Source organism: Mastomys coucha, unplaced genomic scaffold (genome assembly GCF_008632895.1).
Source record: "Mastomys coucha isolate ucsf_1 unplaced genomic scaffold, UCSF_Mcou_1 pScaffold21, whole genome shotgun sequence".
Lineage (NCBI taxonomy): Eukaryota > Metazoa > Chordata > Mammalia > Rodentia > Muridae > Mastomys > Mastomys coucha.
In genome coordinates, this window is record NW_022196904.1 from 143,458,425 (window position 1) to 143,469,029 (window position 10,605).

The 10,605-nt window shown below is 39.1% G+C and overlaps 1 pseudogene; it reads right to left on the minus strand.

Annotated features, from left to right (window-relative positions):
• Positions 1–7,575: 7,575 nt before the first annotated feature.
• Positions 7,576–10,388, minus strand: LOC116101412 (annotated as a pseudogene).
• Positions 10,389–10,605: the final 217 nt, after the last annotated feature.

Sequence of the window (10,605 nt, forward strand, 5' to 3'; positions counted from 1 at the left end):
TTATCGGGCAAATTTCCAAATAAACTTAATCCCTGGATCTGCAAATAATTTTCAAATACACAAATGTACATCTTATACAATTTGCAAAAAAATCTGACACTTGCAGCAAAAAATGTGAAGACAAGTATATAACTGAGAGTTATATAGTTTCTCTATGAAGATAATTTATGACATGCCTTTGCATGCCTCTGATCCTTTTATTGTGTTAATATCCTTCAAAAAACATGTCAGAAGACAACTATAAATTTAAGTATAATTCATTGTAGTACATTGTGTACTGCAGAGAAACTGGAATAAGATGGAATGTTTTTCAAGTGTGAAAAATTCTATTGTCAATTAATAATTAGAAATTTCTATTTTGTGTGTGCTTTATTTTCTTTCATGGCTAACATTCTGTTCCTAGACAGACTAATTTATTAGAATGATATCAAACATGTACTGTTATAATTTCACAATTGCTGTTCTAGGAAAATATCCTGACAACTAAAGTAAAGGGGAAGAAAGGGTTTGCTTACTTACAATGCAAGTTACAGTCTACCATTGAAAGGAAATCCAGAGATGGACCATTTAGTTAAGTCACATCATATTCATATTCAAGACTGGAAAAAAGAACAAAGATTTCCTTTCCTGCTCACTTCAAGCTTTCTTTACTATTACATATTCTAAAGACCAGCACATGAAATAGTACCACCCAGGTCCAGGGCCTTATCTTCCATCCCACATAAGACAATGAAAGCAATCCTTGGAATTCCTATAAGATAATACATCATAGCATTCACCCCACCCTGAAGCTCTTATGTTCTCTCTCCTCCTTGTCCTTGTTATTCGTTTACCTTAGGGGACAGAGAAGGTCATATAGATGTTATACTTAGAGTTGCTCTTAAGGCCAATTGGGCAGATCCCAGGGCCATGTTCTCCTTACTGTTAACCCACAGTGGTTTCTCCTTCTTCCTTCCTGCCCCTTCTTCCTTGTAATCCTTCTCTCCCCCAAGTCCATGAAACCTAAACCCCACCTATGTCTCTTTTGCCCAGCTATTGGCATCTTTATTCACCAATTGGAATTAACTTGTGGCAGGGTCACAGGGGCTACATGCAGACTCTATATCTTGTGGGACCACACATGACATTACAATAGAATATAAAAAACCAAACCTCAACACAGACTGCAATTAGGAAAGACAGAATGGTACTGGTGTCTGGCCAAAGTGAAAGCAAGTGTGTTTAAAAATGCTAATGAACATTTGCCCTGATAGATTGGTGAAGTTCAAACTCCTTGTCTACTCTCGTTTATATTTGACTGTCCATCCTTGCCTGTGCATTTTGTCACTCACACTCATGTGTAATATCTGCTTCTGATTTTGACATTTGCTTCTCAGATGATGAATCTTCCTTCAAGTAACAGGCACCTATTGAATATTCATTAAATATTCATGAATATTCATGATTATTCATGGTATGGATCAAATGATTTACATTGCTTATCCTCAGAGTTTAGCAGAGTGTCCCATCAGGTATTACGCCTGGTATATTATTATTATTTTTGTAACATTTAAAAACATATTTTAATTAAATAGAATTGAATCACATTCTTGTTCCCCTTTTGTACCACCGCTCCTCCCATAGACCCCCCTTCAATACCTACAATATCTTCTTTGTCGTATTCCTTAAAATGTATAAAATATTATAACAATAAAAATAAGTATTATAAAGGTTGTTTGATATAAAACAACAATCGATTTAACAGTCTTATGTGGATGCTCATCTACAGCAATAGTGAAAATACATTTTTCTCAATATAAATTTTAAATAACTCCAAACATATTAGCTGTATACTTAAAAATAATACATCACTACTATTATTTTCCTAAATGAACATGAATATGTAAAGCCTTTTTGTTTGTTTTGTATTTAGTAGAGTTTAAAATCTTGACTCTAACTGTAGTACAAGCCCAAAACAAGAACAATTTTTAGACATTGGGTTTCATTGTAATAAGGCTCTATTTCAATGACCCTCACATCACCAAAGGATTTTACCTCCATCGTAGCTAAGCTGAGAGTTGAGCCAGTCCCACAACACCCAGAGGAAGCTCCACTCCCAGGTGCTCTGACACACCCAGGATCAGAGGTGAGCAGGAACCAACATCAGTCACAACACCGGGAGTAACTGGGACCAGTGGGACCAAGCACACAGGAACCCCACCAGCCCAGTGACTCCAGTTCCTTCCAGTCTGTCTGGGTTAGTGTTCTGAGCAGACCTTGGGCACAAGCTCTGCAGCCAATCCCACAACACACAGAGAAAGCCATATTCTCAGGTGATCTAACAAGTCCAGGATCCCAGGATTCCAGAATCACAGGATCACAGAGACAGCTTGACTCTGAGGAGTTCTGACACAACCAGGATCACAGGAAGGACAGACTATAGTGAGGTTTAGTAAGGGCAGGTAGCACTAGAGTTAACCAGATGGCAGGGGGCAAGCATAAGAAAATAAACAACACAAACCAAGGTAACTTGCCATCATCAGAACCCAGTTCTCCCACCATAGCAAGTCCTGGACACACCATCACACTGGAAATGCAAGATTCATATATAAAAACACTTATAATGATGATGATACAGGACCTTAAGAAAGACATAAATAGCACCCTCAAAGAAATAGAATAGAACACAGGTAAAGAGCTAGAAGCTCTTAAAGAGGAAACACAAAAGCCCCTTAAAGAACTACAGGAAAACACAATCAAACAGGTGAAGGAAATGAGCAAAACCATCCAGAATCTAAAAATGGAAATAGAAACAATAAAGAAATCAGAAAGAGAGACAACCCTGGAGATACAAAACCTAGGAAAGAAATCAGGAGCCATAGATGCAAACATCACCAACAGAATGCGAGTGATAGAAGAGAGAATCTCAGGGGTAGAAGACACCTTAGAAAACATTGACACAACAGTCAAAGAAAATGCAAAAAGCAAAAAGCTCCTAACCCGAAACATCCAGGAAATCCAGGATGAAATGAGAAGACCAAACCTAAGGATAATAGGTATAGAAGAGAGTGAAGCCTCCTAATGTAATAGGCCAGTAAATATCTTCAACAAAATTATAGAAGAAAACTTCCCTAACCTAAAGAAAGAGATGCCCATGAACATACAAGAAGCCTACAGAACTCCAAATAGACTGGACCAGAATAGAAATTCTTCCCGTCACATAATAATCAAAACACCAAATGCACTAAACAAAGAAAGAATTTTAAAAGCAGTAAGGGAAAAAAGGCAAATAACATATAAAGGCAGGCCTATCAGAATTACACCAGACTTCTCACCAGAGACTATGAAAGCTAGAAGATCCTGGGCAGATATCATACAGACCCTATAAGAACACAAATGCCAGCCCAGACTACTATACCCAGCAAAACTCTCAATTACCATAGATGGAGAAAACGAGATATTCCATGCTTGGTATATTATTATAATAAAACATATAACCTGTTTTTATACACAAACAATGATTCTAAGGTATAATCCCATATAATATAACTGTGAATAAATACTTATTTAATACTTGCTATGTGCCAGGTACTGGTGTGACAGACTCAATTTGTATAGGCTTAAGACCTGGCAGCGTTTCTATGCCTTTTTTTCAGAAGAAAGTTGAGATGAGCTGAAATGTACTGTTTTCAGGAGAATGAAGTAGGACCGAATGAGTTAGACTTACTGAATTTCTTTAGACAGAGTGTCTTGTGATCTTGCACCACCAAGAAAGTATTGGTGGTTTTTCAGGTGTAGCCTTTTCTGTAATCTTTGGTTCATTTGCATTTCCCTGTGCTATGTGCCTCATTTCTGCTTATATCATTTTTCTTTTTAATATACATTAACTGCGTGTAAATAAAAATGTGTGGTTCTGGAACCCCTGTTGCTTTGTCACTAAAGTTTTCAAATGACCTGTGGGAGTTTATTACATTAGTGGGAAGAGATACCCTCTCCTCCATCCCAGCTCCCAGATGCTGCTTGCTACAGCTCCCCCAGGATTCAATTTGTAAGGCCGAGTAACCATTAGAGCTAATGTCAACTAAGTAATAATTATTCTCTGGAGTAATCATATTGGGTTTGGCTGCCCATTAACAATGTCCTTTGCCTTATTCTCCTATGAGACTTCCTTTCTTTGGATCTAAGAAGCTGGCCTCTTCTACTGAAACACAGCCTTTCACTTTAAGATATACTAAGCTAGAAATAAACCTCACACCCAAACAGACTTAGACTAGTGCTAAAATATAAAATGAATAAAAATTGATTAATTAATTAATTAAAAATATAGTTCTTAGGAACAAAAATTTATTATCCACAGTAAACAAATATGAAAATGTTAATAGCTTTAATTAATATAATAATGACTTCTGTCTGAAAGGGTGTTGAGGTCATCAAATAAGATGTGAATAAGAAGGTCTTCACATGGTGCTTGATAAACAGAACTCACTCCAAGAACATAAAATAATAGAAGGAGTTCCTCTGTCTCTTGAGTCATGGCCAAGAAGTGTCTTTCCTTTTGATTGACTTAAAAATTCCTTATTATATGTGTATGGGTTTTTGCCTGCATGCATGGATATGTACTATGTACATGCCTGTGGAGGCCAGAAGAAGGCACTGGATCCCTTGGAACTGGGGAGCTACAGGTGGTTGTAAACTTCTAGCTTTGAACTGAATCTGGACCCTTTGTAAAAGCATCAAGTGCTCTGAATCACTCTCTAGCATCAAGAAACTTTACCATGACACACTTTCATTGGAATGAAAACAATTCATTTTCTTTTGGGTGTCTAGGTCTTACTCCAGGCATGATCACTACCTACATGGACCACTGTGGGCTGGTCAGTTAAGTCCATTGAGACTGAGAAAACTGAAGTATACCCCAAAGATCTCTGGGACTCTAAAAATATCATAATTTGAGAATATTGATTTCCTTTCTTTCTTTTCCTTTTTTTCCTCCCATTTGCTTCAGCAACAAAACTTCATTTGGGGGCTGTAATAGATGACTATGAGATTAAGAGTTGGTACTGCTCTTTCAGAGAACCCATGTTCAGTTCCCAGTATGTACATAACAGCTTATAAGGCTCAGTAATTTAAGTTCCAGGAGATCTGATGCCCTCTTCTGACCTCAGCAAGTACCAGGCTCACACATGGTACACATACACGCTGGGAAACTGTCATTCACCAACAGTAAATACATCTAAAATAATAGTTATTGTTCTCCTTTCAGTTGCCTTGGGGTGAATCTCTCCATTCTCACAAGTGTTTTTTAAGCCCCTATTCTTTCAAGCCTAGGTATGTATGAACTCAAGGAATATTTGGTAAAACCTTTGACTCTATCTTCACCTCCGGTCTTAGTCAAATGGTGTCACCTATGAGTTCCTGATAGATTTATCCCCCTAGACAATAGTATCTAACAAAAGTACTAAAAATAACATGTGTTCATAACATTTGGTTTAAGTCAGAATATTCAAGTCTTGCTTATAAAGCAAAACAAGTCATTATTGTTATTAATTTTGAATAATAGTCCTATTTTGAACAAAAGATACAAGCATACAGGTAATAATTATTCTGTTCCATCCACTGCAACATCTCCTTCACCTTCTTATTTTAAACACAAAGTATTGGATATAGGTGATAAGAAATAATGTATATTATTTCCCCATATTTTTTTGTTTTTAGTACCTTCTATTACAATGTTTACCCAGCCTTCCAGTTTTCTTTGACACTTATTACAATGACATCATACAAATCTTCCTAAACCTAACTCAAGGTGACTCTTGCATTATCAAAACCAACTTGGTAATGAGTTTCTTTCAGCTATGAACACCATGGAGTCTCATTTAGATATGATGAGAGTGGCTTGGGATACATCAGTGATTGCTTTTGTCTTTGGCATGGATTCTGGATGCAAAACCCAACTCACCAGACATATTTATAACTTCCACTTGAAAATATTGGACCATTTTGCTTTCACCTTGTATAATATAGTTTTTTTCTTTCATTTTTAGCCAACAGCAGTAATAGAGAAAGATGTGAAGAAGATTTTATTTAATGACTCACAATAAGGGTCACCTTAGAAAACCTTCAGTTCTATCACATTGGTCATTTCAGTAGGCTTTACTACATCAATGTAAAATTGTATTTTCAGCCTGCAAACATCCTCTGTATAGTACATTCATCAGTCTCCACACCTAAAATGTGGAAAAGTTTCAAAAATCAATTATCATAAATACCTCTGAATAGAATAATGGAAGCTGACATCACCTATGAAGTCACTAAAGCGATAATTCTCCAAGACTCAATAACTCAAGTTCCTATGTCCTGACATAGAACAACCATTGTTTCATACTAATATGATTTTCTATATCAAACTGAGCCTTTGTTTAAATCCTGTGAATTTTGTAATATATCATTCATGCACACATGGTGGTAGATTGCTGACAAATCTATCAGAAAGATGTATATTTGTGACCTTGGAAACAGGAAGTCCACTGCTCCAACTTCTTAAGACTATAAATCAAGGGATTCAATATGGGAATCTCCACAGGGCAGAATATGAAAGCAAATCTGTCAAAGGTGAAGGAGCTGCCAGAACTGGAACTCAAATAGATAAACTTGAGGTAAAGAACAGGGCAGCATCTGTAAGGTATGAAGCACAGGTGTTGAAGACATCAGACCTGCTTTCATTTTATGTAGGGGTTTCATGTTATGTAGGGTTTTCATTTTATGTAGGACTTGTGTAGGGGTTGGTTCCAATGCTCTCATTGGGAATCTCCAAGTGAACACTGAAAGTTCTGTTCCCCAATTGGTTCTTTTATTATTATTATTATTTATTTTTGTTAAATATTTTCTTTATATACATGTCACACAATATCTTTTTCCAGTTTCCCCTCTCCCCACAAAAACTAAAACAAACCCCTGTTCCCTCCCCACTTCCCCTGATCATCACCCCACTCCATCCTGCTTACTGGCCCTGGCATTCCCCTACACAGGGGCGTAGAACCTTCACAAGGCCAAAGGCCTCTCCTCCCATTGATGACCAACTTGGCCATCCTTTGCTATCAATATGCTGCTGGAGTCATTAGTTCCACAATGTGTTCTCTTTGTTTGGTGGTTTAGTCCCTAGGAGCTTTGGTGTTACTAGTTCATTCATATTGTTGGTCCTAAGGGCCTGGCAGTTAATAGTTGGCCTGAGAGGCAGAACTTCCAGGTTCCTGTATGCAGGCTAGCAGACACAGGAGTAGAGAAGAAGTCGCAGTGCTTCAGAGGGAGAGAGAGCCACCAGCCATGTGAAATCTCAGGTGGAGGGGACATTGGCCACTTCCCTAACTGGGCCTAGGGTAGTAGGGGAGATTAGAAACACAACTAAATTGAGATCAGATTTAGGATGCTGAGCAGGAGAAAGTAACCAGGCAACTAAAGTTGAGGACAGAAAAAGGAGTGTTGATGAAGGATTAAGAGAGCCCAGCCATTGAGCTAAGAGCATATAAAGAGTAAGCAAATGTGTATGTGTCTTTCATTCAAGAATCCAAGGGAACTTGAGCGGGTCTTGCAGTACGGTCAGCTCAAGCTAAAAGTGGAGTAGTAGAAACTACACACTTCAGATATGGCTACGTAGCCATTTGCTATGATAAGTAAGCCTTTCACTATTCCAAACAACTTAATAAATATGGGAAGCAGAAAGTATACAAAGAATTTGTCAGTGTATGATAGATTTAACAGCTGGGACTTGTCACAGATGAAATGTCTGTTTATGTTAGGTTCACAGAATGGAGCTACAACAAGGTACAAATCTGAGATAAAGAAGCTGGGTTTCTAGTCACATAGGATTCTACAACCACCGAAGCACTGAGGGTGGGTGACATGATTGGTGATAGAGCAGAGGGTTACAAATGACAGCATACTTGTCATAGACATAGCTGTCATGAGGAAAGATTCACTTAGTACTGTAGTGAAAAAAGATAAAATATTTTACCATGTAGCCCAGAAAGCTGATAGGTTGCATTTCTTGGAAGAATTTGGAAAGCATCTTGGTAATTGTTGAGCTGATATAGTGGAGGTCTTTGAAGGAAAGGTCACTGGAAAGAAATACATGTGTGTGTAGAAGTGTGAATCCACACTTATTAAAACAATGAGGGACATATTCCAGGTACAGATAAGACAAAGAGTAGTTCTGTGATTTCTGGGGAATCTGAAAACCCCAGAGAGATGGATTGGGTTATCTCAGTTGTATTTCCTTCCACAATCCTTGCCTTGATGATTCGTTATGATTAAGAACAACAAAGGCAATAGAAGAGGAGGGGGAGAAAGAGGAAAAAGAAAAGAAAAAAGAAAAGTAAAGAAAAGTCATTGTTAACTCAGATGAAACATTACAGTTAGTACAATACCTGTTTTCCCACCACTAAGCCCTTGCAAGAGATATCTAAAATCTACATCATAAGGAGATATTTTGAAAACTTGAAATGGCAACTCTTAAGCAATTATTTATTAAATAACAGAAAATTATGAATAGATGTTTTTAGTACTATGAAAATGGTCTTGGTGCATATGAGAAACATACTTAGAGGACAGCATTCATAAGTGTTAAGAAAGACAACGAAGTGTAATCTAAAGCTCATTCTTGACTTAGGCAGAGGTTGTACATTACTGGGTGGAATACATCCAACATGAACAATGCCATAGGAGAATAATTTTAATATGTACACATACATATGAACATACATACACACATAGACACACACAAAAACACAGATTACATTTGCTGATTATACGATGTAGCAATCCTGTATTTCTAGCATGAAGCTATTTGATCATGGTAGAGGATCTTTTGGGTATGTTCTAATATTTGGAATGCAAGTATTGTATTAAGTATGTTTGGATCTCCATCACAAGAGAAATTGACCTGCAATTCCCTTACTTTGTTGAGTCTTTATGTGCTTTGGGTATCAGGGTGATGAAGGAAACCGTCCCGCAGTTTCACTTCCTTCGTGGGTTTTCACGAACTGGGGTAATTGAGTTTCTGTGAAAATAAGCGGGGTGGGAGACAAAAGAACACGACACCAAGTAGCTTTTTCAAGGTGTGTTTTTTACTAAATGAACCAAGATATATATAGCTAAGGCAGAACAATCCTTTGGCTTTTAGCATAGACGTGAGAATAGGGAAATAACATCCTTCAAGCAAGGGCTCTAGGCAGGAAAGCAGATTAGAGGTCTCAGTTCCTTTGAAGTCTAGGCTACCAGGTCTGTCTTTGATCTCTGGTGCTGTCTCTGGTGCTTCACACCTGTTGCGCCGGGCAGAGCAGCTGCCTCCGGAAATTCACGCCTGTCGCACAGGGCAGAGCAGCTGCCTCTGTCGCGCAGGGCAGAGCAGCGCAGCAGGACACCACACTTCACCCGATTTCATTTAAAAATGATGCAGGGAAATGCGATAGGATCTCGACACGAATACATGGGCAACATAGCAGTGCATAACACCTTCTGACTCTGTCCCCCAAGGCACTTATGCACAGTGGGAAATCCAGGTCATGAAACGTCTGTAACCCAGATGGCCTTCGACCACGTGCCAGCCTAGGGCAACATCCCAGCCAGAAAAGGGTCATCTAGATGCACCATCCTCCATGCAAAATGCCAAGGCTCGTCCGCAAAACCCAGGGTCCGAAAGCTGATCACAATCTCTGAAACTGGCTGATGTAACTCTGTCAGTCACGTGCTGGATTCAACAGGGCGGGGCATGGTGCAGCTGGGAGCTAGGGCTCCGAATCGGTTGCCAGGAAATGGTCTCAGGAAAATGTAAATCAGTCCTTTGAAGCCTCTGGAAACTGAATTAACCTTTGGAAAGCTGAAAGCTAAGTGGGAGCCACGCCTTCTCGGGAGTTGCCTGCTCCAGCAAACATTGAAACAGTCACGAAACTTTTGCTCTGGGGGAGCTTTACTGCTTGAATCCGGATAAGCAGGTTTTTCTTGAGAAGCTGGTCATTTAGCAGGATCCAGGCATTCTCGGGAGTTGCCTGCTCCAGCAAACATTGAACCGGTCACGAAACTTTGCTCAGGGTGAGCTTTTCTGCTTGAGTCGGGATAAGCAGATTTTAGCAGTTTTCCAAAGCAAACGAACACACACACACACACACACACACACACACACAAAACCATACAAAACTGGTGGAGTAAAAAAGCCTATCAAGGGCAAAACTGGCAGGGGGGAGCCTATCTTAAGGCATTGGCCTTTCTGAATCAATCTGTCGTACCAGTCTTTCTGGAAGCCAGCGCACTTCCTCCTCGGTTTGGGAAAATATGCAGACAGAACCTCTGCCACAAACCAGGACCGGGTCTGGACCAAGCCACGTATTAGTGAGTGGATCCCTCCATTGCACCATAGCATGGGAATTTACTGATTCAGGATGCCAATGTCAGTCCCCTGCTGAACGATTATTAATATCGATCTGCAGAAAGTTCAAAATGAAAAGGACAAATGCCAGATGCGCTTTGGGGGACCTCTGGGAAAAAGGATTCCTCCTTTGGTCTTAAAAATCCAGTTTTTGATCGTACGATGCGCACGTTCAACAATACCTTGACCCATAGGATTATAAGGAA